The sequence below is a fragment of the Pipistrellus kuhlii genome, unplaced genomic scaffold (assembly GCF_014108245.1).
Source record: "Pipistrellus kuhlii isolate mPipKuh1 unplaced genomic scaffold, mPipKuh1.p scaffold_m20_p_12, whole genome shotgun sequence".
Taxonomy (NCBI): Eukaryota; Metazoa; Chordata; class Mammalia; order Chiroptera; family Vespertilionidae; genus Pipistrellus; species Pipistrellus kuhlii.
Genome location: NW_023425427.1, coordinates 2699346 through 2710433, shown reverse-complemented (window position 1 = coordinate 2710433; position 11088 = coordinate 2699346). Strand labels below are relative to the sequence as shown.

At 38.7% G+C, this 11088-nt stretch overlaps 1 pseudogene; it reads right to left on the bottom strand.

Annotated features, from left to right (window-relative positions):
- Positions 1-4167: 4167 nt before the first annotated feature.
- LOC118716731 lies at positions 4168-4545 on the bottom strand (annotated as a pseudogene).
- Positions 4546-11088: the final 6543 nt, after the last annotated feature.

The window sequence follows — 11088 nt, the reverse complement described above, 5'->3', positions numbered from 1 at the left end:
TATATTATAAAGTTGTTTGTTTTTTGTTTTTTTAGATACAGACCAAAAAAAAGAGCATGAACCCATGATATGGTTCCAAGTATTATCTGATATGCATCCTGGGTCCAAGTCTAGGCATTGCAGTGAACATTATGGGAAGCAGGAGAAATAACTCACTATTTGGAGCCTGGACTAATAGGGCCCACTTTTTCTCTCTACCTTTGTATCTCAGCCAGAGCAAAGAGGGGCACCTTACATGCTTTTGCCATATCTAACAGGGAGGATCTCCACTGGGCACAGTTCTATGACAAGTAACCCCAGATGTCCTTTCCTCTTTCATGCACAGCCTGAATCTCACTGGAGTTGATCCCTTGGACAGTTTAAGCTGGAAATAGGACACCAGAGTTGACTTCCTCCAATGCAAACTGTATAGACCTCTCTGACATATTTCAGAGAATCACCTGGTTCTGTTTCCTAAGAGTGAACATTCTGCCTCCTCTTCCCAGGCCAGGCCCTGCTCCTGGCTCCCCAGCTCAGCTCTCTTCTAAGGTATGAGGTGTTACCTTTCCTATGAGCCCAGAAAAGACACTGGGGTGTTCTTTTTTCAGACAGGTTTGTTCTTCCTTAAACAGAGAATCCCAGTTTCCTTTTTGGCATCTCTGTTTAGCTTTGTGATAGTCAGGCTCAGGGGCATACTGCTCATCTTACATCTTCCCTTTCTTGATAAGCAACTAGCTGTGTATGTGGATTCACAGGGTTTCTTTTCCCACAGGCCTGACTGAGCATGGTATTCCTAGGAGGCCCTTATTTGATTTGATTTGATGCAGAATTAGATAGTGATAATTAGGCACCTCTAAAGTCATTAATTGTGTAAATTTTTATTTACTTTTGTATTACCTCTTCTGTCATATGAAGGTTATTTAACAAGGTATGACTTGACATTTCTGAATTTCTTATTATATTTCCCCATTTCAGGATCTTACCCTGTATTTTTCTCTCAGAGATTGAAGTTGGCAAGTCTTATGACAAAGTACAAAAAAACATTCTGTAAGAAAATGGGGGTGAGACATTAAGTCAAATATGAAGCACCTGCAATGAGGTAGTTTTAGGCATGTCAGATTGGTTTGGCTATTTACAAGTCTTTCTTATTGTTTGCAATGACCTGTGTGTGGTCTGATGGTTAATTTTATGTGTCAACTTCACTAGCCAAGGGGTGCCCAAATTGAACATTACTTCTGCCTCTGTCTGTGCAGGTGTTTCAGGATGAGATTAGCATTTGAATGGAGAGACTTAGTAGACTGTCCTCCTCCATGTGGGTGGACGTCCTTCATTCCATTGAGGACATGGATGAAAAAGAAGGGACGTTTTCTTTTTCCCTGACTCACTGCTAAGTTGGACTATCTCTCATTGTTCCTTGCTCTGAATTACACCATTGCTTTCCTGGGTCTCCAGACTGGAGACAGAAGACTGTGGACCTACACAGCCCCCACAATTGCAGGAGCCAATTGCTCACAATACATTTCTATCCCCCACATCAACCCCCACTGATTCTGTTTCTCTGGGAACCCTGACTAACATACCCTGAAATGTTATCTAACCTCTAAAGGTGATGTTTATTACCATACTACTGTCTTTACTTCAATGCTACCTTTATTAATATGGCCAGGACTAATATTTTATGAACTACAAATGTTCAGAACAATTAGGTAGGCACAATTCTAAGATTATCTAAAATTATACTTATAACAGTTCGAGGGTAGAATATTATTATAACAAATTTTGAAGCTTATGAAAATTCTCCCAACTCACACACTTGGTTATCTTTGCTACATAGCTGATCACCCCAAATGTAGTGGTATATTAGCAGAACATTTATTCTCTCCTGACATGGTTGACTGGTCTCAGCTGAGTGGTTCTCACCCTGGGTTTTGCAAAGTCAGGCAGTAAGTCAGGTAGTAAGTCAGGCAGTAGTAAGTCAAGGACCAGAAGAGATGGGACTCCTAGGGCATCTTTCTCTTTTTTTAATGCAGACTCTCCAGCATGGGAGCTTAGGGTAGCCATGCTACCCGCAAGAGAGTCACCACACTGAAGACACATGGAAGACATATCACAGTCCATGGTCTGGGCTCAGAAGTTATGGTGTAACTTTTGCCGAAACTGGTTTGACTCAGTGGATAGAGCCTCAGCCTGTGGACTGAAGGGTCCGGGTTGAATTTCTGTCAAGGGCACATACCTTGGTTGCGGTTGCAGGTACATCCCCAGTAGGGGGTGTGCAAGAGGCAGCTAATCAATGACTGTCTCATGGATGTTTCTAACTATCCCTATCTCTTCCTCTCTGTAAGAAATCAGTAAAATATATTACGGGGGGGGGGGGGGGGGAAGGAAGTTACAGTGTCACTTCTATATCACTTCATTTGTTAGAAGCAAGTCACGAAGGCCAGCCCAAAATTCAATGGAAGCAAATTAGACTCAACCATTTACTGAGTGAAGAGTTAAAGAGCAAGTGCGTAAATCTTTATTTGAATCTGGGTTATCCTGGCTCAACATCTGTTCATAGCCCCACTGGCTATACTTCTACCAGTTTCTCTGGAGATTGCCTACAAAACAGTTGTCCACTTAATCTGCATGGTTAAATAATAAACCAAAGTTCCAGATTTAGTGGTAATGATCTATGCAAGTCTCTCTCTCTCTGACATAAATGCTCAAACGTATGTTTTTAAATCTTGAATCTTCAGGAACCCAATTTTTGGTGAAAGATGTAATAAGACTTTGAGCACCAATATATACATACACTGCATTTGTCTTTGTCTGAAAAAAAAAATACCCTTATTCTTAAGCACATTCCTAATTTTCTTTCTCTTTCCCTCTCCATTTCTTTCTTTCTTTTTTCCTCTCTTTTCCCTTCCCTCCTACCCTCTCATTTTCTTTCCATCCCCTCCATTTTTCATCTTTCCATTTTCTACTTTTTATCACATATAATTTGTGGCTTACCAGTTTGTTGTGCCTTTATATTCATTCAATCCAACTGAAATCAATTTTTATGTAAAATTCTCCCAACAGACATGGTTTCTTAAAAACCAAGATATATCACATCAACACCATTTCTACTAACAATGATTCTTCTAATTCTATCAGAAAAGTAATCAAGTTTCCCTTGAATGGTTTATTCTCTCTACGGCCAGCCTGCATATGGCTCAAGGTTCTGTGATCATTGAGGCACTACAAAATTTCCTGATTCTTTATACTTGTTATGGTACTTTGCTGAACCATGAATTTTGTGAAAGGTTGAGAAGGCAGGGATTGGATTTCTTCTCTATTTGGAACTCCAAACTCTCCTAGTGTCTGGCTTTGCATACATTTTCAGAAGTTTCTTTAAATTTCCATCCAACTAAAAACAGATGAAAATAAAACAGATCAACAAAACTACACATTAAATGCATCAATGCTTCTTCCACTTTTGCATAAGAATAAGCCAGATGAATTCTCACTTTCCAACCTTTCCTAATATCCACAAATGCCCTTATTTATTGCCTTCTGTATCCTGAAATCTTGCCTAGGTTTCTGCTAATGCCTATGCAGCAGGTGTGATAAGTTTGGCTTGGAAATACTAGTAAGCCCCCTGGTTGGCATAAATTCTGAACCTTAATAGTTTCATCAGTGAAATGGGAAGACTAGTTTATCAAAGCCTGATTCACAGGGTTATTTTGAATGAATAAATGAAATGTTTCCTATCATTTGTTAAGTTACCCTTCTCCCATAGGATGAACATAGAAATGTTTTACATTCTGTGACGGTAATGTCAAGATTTTAAATACATTCAATATCATGACATAGGCTTCATATGTATGTAGCTACTCTTTTTTAAGTATTATAGTTTATTTGAAGATCATTTTAAAAACAAAGTTTAAGACAATCTGAGAAAAAATTGCACATAATACACTCTTTAAATCAGTATGGTGATTAAATCAAAATAAGGGAAATATGTTTTCTTCTGCAACACCAAGAACAAGTTGTCCTGGAGGTTCTTATACTTCCAAAAAGGAGTGGGGCGAAATCATGGCAATTAAAGCTGCCTCTTAATCATGTAAATCTATAGTAGAAACCAAATTTTTCTGTTCTTCCCAATCAGTTTCAATCTTCAAACCGTGCCTTGTGTTTGTTTTTTTGTTTGTTTATTTCTTTCTTTCTTTATTTATTTTTAAGATATGATGCTAGAAATTCAGTGGGATTTGATGGTCTTTCCTTTGCAAGCACAGCAAGTCCCTGCAATAAGACAGGCACAGCTGTCTGATCCAGATAGGCACAAGTTGGCAAAGACAGTAGATCCATTTCTGTTTTGATGACTTTTCTGCATTAATATCATTTTCTACTGTCCTTTCAAGGTTATCTGTGAGACCATACATGAAGTGAGGATTTTCTGCAATATGCGTCTGTCCCTCCAGCATCTGCTCTGGTTCCATAGCAGACCCTGGGAGTTACAATTCCCTGATACCAGTCCCGCGCCCCTGCTATCCATTCCTCAGAGCTGCAGTGCACAGCCAATTCCCCGCACAAACCATTTGGGCCGAAAGTTGTAACTACTCCTTCTCCAGTGGTTTTTGTGTACCAACTCTTCTTGGAAATAACAGAAATAAAGGTTTTAAAATTGTCTTATAAAGTGATAAGTGGCCTATAAATACAAATGTCAAATCTATTTTCTCATATAATGACAAAAACTTTGTGATATAGAGCTGATTACTGCTGTTTTAAAGTTAAGCAATTGGGGATTATATATACCCACCACATAGAATCTTGAGCCTGAACATGATTTTTTTGATTTATGCTTTTGTTTTTCCTGGAGAATACAACTCATCTCCTATATAGATTGTAAACCTTTTGAAAAGAGAATGCATCTCTGTTTTTTATCTCCTCTAGTGCTAACTTGGTATTGAATAAGGCGTTATTCTTTAACAACCTGTTTTAGTGTGTGGGTTTTTTTTTGTTTTGTTTTGTTTTGTTTTGTTTTTTGGGGTTTTTTTTAGAATATATATTGGACATGGTTTCCCTTCCCATACACTGTGATATCATGACTGCCTGCCTGAGTTACTCATCCTACCAGATGTGCAGATAGAAACCTATATCTTTTCAAATGCTGATTTTCATAGGATGGCAGGGCTGATGATCAGATTCTCTGTCTAAACCCATCCCAGGACACTCCGGTGAAACAGATATTTCAGAGGAGGATGATGTAACTTTCTTTCCTGATGCATTAAGAAGAAACAGTGATTTTAGGGCACCTAGCAGATGGCAACTTCACCTGCATTGACACCTTAAAAATAAAATCAACACCACAGAGTTCCATAGAAACATAATACAATTTTAGTTCTCATGGCCTCTATTTCTCTTTCAAACATTAAATAAGTGTTAGGTGTCAATTTCTGTCTATTTCCACACATAGCCTAGCTTTTGTGGATCTTCTTAAGAGTGAGAACCACCGTGTATCCTTTCAGGGTCATCCCAACAGATTAAAATAGAAAATGCCTCTCTACCAAGCAGATGCAAGTGGGTTTCAAATGTTTGTGAAATTAACTTTGAAAATAGGTACAATATGATAATCATCACACTTTTTCAAAGTGTTATTTATTTCACAGTATCTATTCAAATAAATTATTTGGTTTTGTTTTTATATGAATCCAGAGAGGTCACCAGAGACCCATAAAATGAGTAAGAAAATCAAGTTGTAAATAAGATCCATGAATTAACACACCACATGAAGTTAAAAGTAAAAGAGCCAGGGCACACATTTTTAGCAATATGAAAATAAACTAACACTTTATTAGGACATATTTCATTGGACAAATATATGCTCCTTTATTTAAGCCTCATAATTCAGGCACCAAATTAACATTTCTCCACCTAATCTATTCATGAACTTCTCAGCATTAATGTATTATCCCTCTACTTCCTAGTACCATTGCCCATCGAAATGTAGATGTCACAATGGTCCCTGGCCAAGGGTTATTAACAGCAAAAATGTTGCAATCATTTGAAGTAGAAGTTCTAGATGTTGGGGTCATCTAGAAAATGTGGCTTTGAAATGTGTCACTATGGCCAGGCTGAACTACTTTACTCAGAATTCCATTTCCTCTGTGTCTCAGGTGAGCTTGTACCACAGAGGACATTGTCACATGAGATTTGGTAAGCAGAAGTGAAGCAGTAGTCATTTAGGTTTTATGCTCCAAAAAGATCTGAACAGGTGTTTCTGTAGCTCAAACAAGTTGTCACTAATTTGTTGGTTTACCTTGTCAGTGAGAAGTAGCAGCCAGACCTGCACCTATTCCACCTTTTTTCTGGATCCTTCTATAGCTTTTCCCACTAAGGCATGTGCTTAGCTCTGGGATGAAGGACATTAGTATTTCCTGCAGGACACACACTTTTCATGGTTGGTGGCATTGAAAACTGACCTGGGGATTCCATCTCCTAGCGCATCCTTGTTTTCCTCCCTTACCATCTATTTTTATCTTCCTCGGAATGCAGCATTATAGAGACTATTTAACCAGTGCCACCTCTGGGAAAAATCAAATTCCTATCACAAATGTTCAGCTTCCATGGTTGAACCCTAACTGATACATAATTTGTCACTGAGGGAGATTTTAGAGGAATGATATCTTAGGATGGGTTTTCTGGGCTGTCATGGGTTGTCTTGTTTGTTATGATTAGACTTAAAGGTCCCAATTACTAGTAGTCCATGTCAGGTAGTAGCAAAAGTGTTATGCAAATTATCACCTGCAGACACCTGTAATCAATTGCCTACTGAAAACAAGCCTGTGAGTGACTAAGTAGGTGCTGCCCTAGAATGTTTTATTCAAAATAAGGCAGGTAACTGGGGTTGGGTCTAAATTTACTAGAAACATGGGGAAGAAAATGATGAACTATGGCTTTAACTTACCAGTTAAGGTCTGCATAACAGACCTGAAATTGTCCCTGTATGTCCTTAAAGAATCCACTATATCTTGTGACCACAGGGACTGTATTTCTGAAAACCAAACCCAAAGTCTAATCCTGCAAGGGCTGAATGGTAGTTGAGTGCCAAAACTCCTGGAGATTTCTATTATTAAAGGTTGGGCTTTCACTGGGAGGGAACAAGAGTCTGAAATGGGATATTTGGAATGGATATATTCCTCTAAACCTGGACATTTTGGACCCTTAAATTCTGTGAAGCCGTTGACAGTAGAAGCACTCCCACTCCTGCCTGAAGAGATGAGCTTCATCTTGCCTAGAGAAGCGGTTATAGTCTGCAGAGGACTGCTGATCCTTGTCAGGAACTATCTATCCTCATCACCTCTCTTTGCTTCTAAATCTGTAAATATAGTCACGTTCCATCAGGCCGCATGGATTGAAAAGCAAAGTATGACCTGAGAACAGGTATGATGCACACCAGATCACTGCTCTTCTCAACAATAATTCCATTGACCTAGACACTGAGACTCTCTGGCCACTTTGGGATTCTCATGCCAATGAAATCAACAGAAAAGAATGGGGTAACTATAGCAGATGGAGTGATTAATCCTGACAATTATATAAAGGGATTAAGAAGGAATATGTTTGGAATGCAGGAGAACCCTGGGCTACCTTTTTATCATCCCACATATGTGAATAAAGTCAAGTGAAATATGTAACAATGCAATCCAGGCAGGACTATCAGAGGCCCTGACACTTGATGAGCGAAGGTGTGAATCCCTCCACTAGCCAAGGAACCACAACAAACTAAGGTGTTCCCTGAAGACAGAGAAAATATGGAGTGGGGAGTGGAAGAAGGTAGTTATAAACACCAGATATGATCACATTACCAGTTACAAAGATAAAAACTCTAATAGCTATGAATATTATATCTTGAGTTTGATATGACTATATAGCTGTGTAACATAAAATACGATGTATCTCAAACTTAAAGTTACAAGATATCAAAGGGAGAGTGTGAATCAGCTAGAACAGTGAACATCACAGGAAGGGGATTTTGTATGCTCTTTTGGGAAAAAGGATAGCAAAGGTGAACATAGAGAATAGTTGCCTAGTGTGATATAATGTAATACAATGTAAAGCAACAGGACTGTAGATTTCCTAATTTGGAAAAAGTGGTGGTGATAGCTTTGTGAGGAGTTAACTTTTCTAGGCAGATGTGTTTTCCAGAAAGTCTTGCTTTGTGTTGTTCCAGTTAGAGGGAGCCAGAAGAGACACCCTTGAAGGTTTGGAGGCCAGAAGTGAGCAGCAGTAGCCATTGTATATTTTGCAATAAAAGGCTGTAGCGGGTGCTTTGGTAGTTTGCACACCTTGTTGCTCATCTGTTATCTTGTGCCACCGGCAGGGCGGCAGGTGGGTCTGGACCTGCTCCACTTTCCCCAGATTCTGTTCCAGCTGCTCTGATTCCTGGGCGGGTAGCATTTAAGAACCATGATGATGGTGTCATTTCTTCTGCGAAGCAGAGCACCCACTTTATCATGGTTGGAGGCAGTGAGAACTAACAACAGCTTCCAGCAAGTGCTCACAGGGCCCAGCTCAGGTTATGGGTTCCATCTTGCTTTTGCAATTCTAGCTCATGTTGGCAGCTTCCAGCTTGACCTGCTCTCCCCAACTACATTATTCCTTCCTAACTGCCCTCCTTGCAGACGTTATGTTCTGGCATCGGATGTGAAGACAACAGGCTATTGAGAAAGTGCTTAAATGCTCCCTCAATCACATAAGGTCACATTCCTGTAAACAAACTCCTTTATATTCATTCTGCTTCTGTGATTAACTCTGACTGGTATAGACCTTGTAATTAACTGATAACCTTACCCTTTTATTCTGTGTTTATCATATACTGCTTCTTTGGTAATAGTAATAATTCTTAGCATTATTAAATATTAGTTAGCTTAAATCTAATAACTCCTGATTCTAAGTACCCAATACTGTAACCTGGAGGCAATTTTACCTACATAAGGACCCAATATGGAAACAGAAATGATAAATATAAAATGTACTACACCTAGTAAGAGCTCCATAATGATAGCTATTATCTTTACCAATAATAAACATTAGTGCCTCTTTAATCATTAAACTCTCTAAAAGTCCCTTACCATATATTTGCTTTTATAACACTCATGAAAAGTAGGTGGCACAGATAAGTATTATAATTAGAATTAGTATGGTTCTTGTCATTGTTGCTGTTTTACAGGTGAATGTGACAATATTTTCAAAGGGCTTACATGATATTTAGTTAAGGGTCTTTGACTCCTAAGGGAAGCAACAGGACTTCTAAAACTCCTGCTGAATGTTCTGCCTATACTTAATGCAAATTTCTTGTTTATTCTGATGCCAGAAAATGCAAAAAGCAGAAACAAATGTGTTGATTCTCTCTCTTCCATCTGTCTTGCATTCGGATGCTCTCTGCTTTGATGCGCTGTTCCGGTCATATTTGATATAACTGCACAGCATCTTTTTAATGTCAGGCCTCTGCTTCAAACACTTCATTGCCAGTTCGACTTGTCAAAAGTTGGAGGGAACGTGTTTTAAGCATTCCGTGAGCACTCTGCTGAAAAGAAAGCCACTATTTCTAATGAGCATTTGAGAGCGCGGTGGATTGCAGAAACTGTTTTCTAAGATCTGTCACAAATGATTTAGCTTTATTAGTTTTAATGGCCCTCAGCCACAGGCTTGGAATATAAGTGAAAATTAAGATATTTTTCATGAGATGAAAATAGATTTCAATCAGAGACAGTGTTTGCATTCCCAACCTCTTCCCATTTGCTTATTTGTTTTATTTATTTTTGGTAGATAATTCTGGTTAAAGAGAAACCACTGTAGGAGATGAGAACACAGGGATAGTCTTCCACAAGAACAAAGCTCTCCTTGTATTGGAAATCTCTCTGGTAATTGCATATATGCTGGTTGGTTTGGCAACTTACCAGGCAGGATAGCAGAGAAAGGATCTAATGTATGAAACTGGAAGTTCACTTCTGGGTAAAAACGAGTGAATATTTTTATTCATAACTAGAGGTTTGTCTTCCATGATAGCAGGCACAGGAATAACCAGGAAACTCATGTAGTGCCTCTAATTCATAATACTTTTCACTTGCTGCTTCTGCTTTTCTAGGCTGTAGTTTTTCTTCAAGAGTTTCATTGTTCCTCTTCTTTTCTATTGCTCATCACTCAGTGAAAAGTACTGTCATCTGAACGGGTCTATATATTTTATTCTTCATAAACAAGTTAAGTGCATTTCTTAAACAGTTGGATGGTTCTGGCAGTCCATCCTCATCGCTCATTTGTGAGCAAAGAGGGTTGGTGGATAGAAGTTAGTGAGGGATGTGAGATTTCTCTGTCGTAACAGCTCTGTTCCAGCATTTCTTCATCTTCTCACCCAAAGCAACTGGGTGGTTCAAAAGAGAGCCAATAGAATTATTCACTCACCGTCATTTGAGTGGAATGTGAGCAGAAGTGAGGTGTCACTTTTGGCCAGGAAATATAAGGGGGTAGAAAGTTTCATTTTACTGTTTCTTTTCCTTTTTAATCTCCTTCAATTAGAGTGTTATGAGGTCCAAAAGGGTAGTGTAGCCAAAAGATAGAGGGAGCTTGGATCCCCAAATCAACGCAGGAAAGCTAATCAAGAGGAAAACTAACCAAGAATAACTGTATTGGATTTTTAACATAAAAGAGATGAGTTTCTATTTCATTAAACCACTGAAATGTTAGTATTCATTTGTTACAGCAACTAGGATTACTAATATAAAGTTTTTCACATGAGTGACTTAATTTAAAAGTGTTTGTTTAAATGTCACCCGCTTATAGAAGCCTTCATTGGATAGTCAATCTATTTCAGATCTCCTATCCTGCTGTAACTCAGCATCTCTTTAGTATTATATCTCAGAACTTTTTATTTACCTGGTGTGTGTGTGTGTGTGTGTGTGTTTGGTGCATGTAAATGTAGCCCCTATATACTAGCACTGGCACAAAATCTCCATGTTGGTTGAAACGTTGTCAAATATGCTGACAGCTATAGCACCCACCACCACCCCCTGCCTTGAATATTTTAGGGAACATACAATGTGTTTAAGCAACACTTGAAACAAGAATCACCTATAATCACGTATCTCT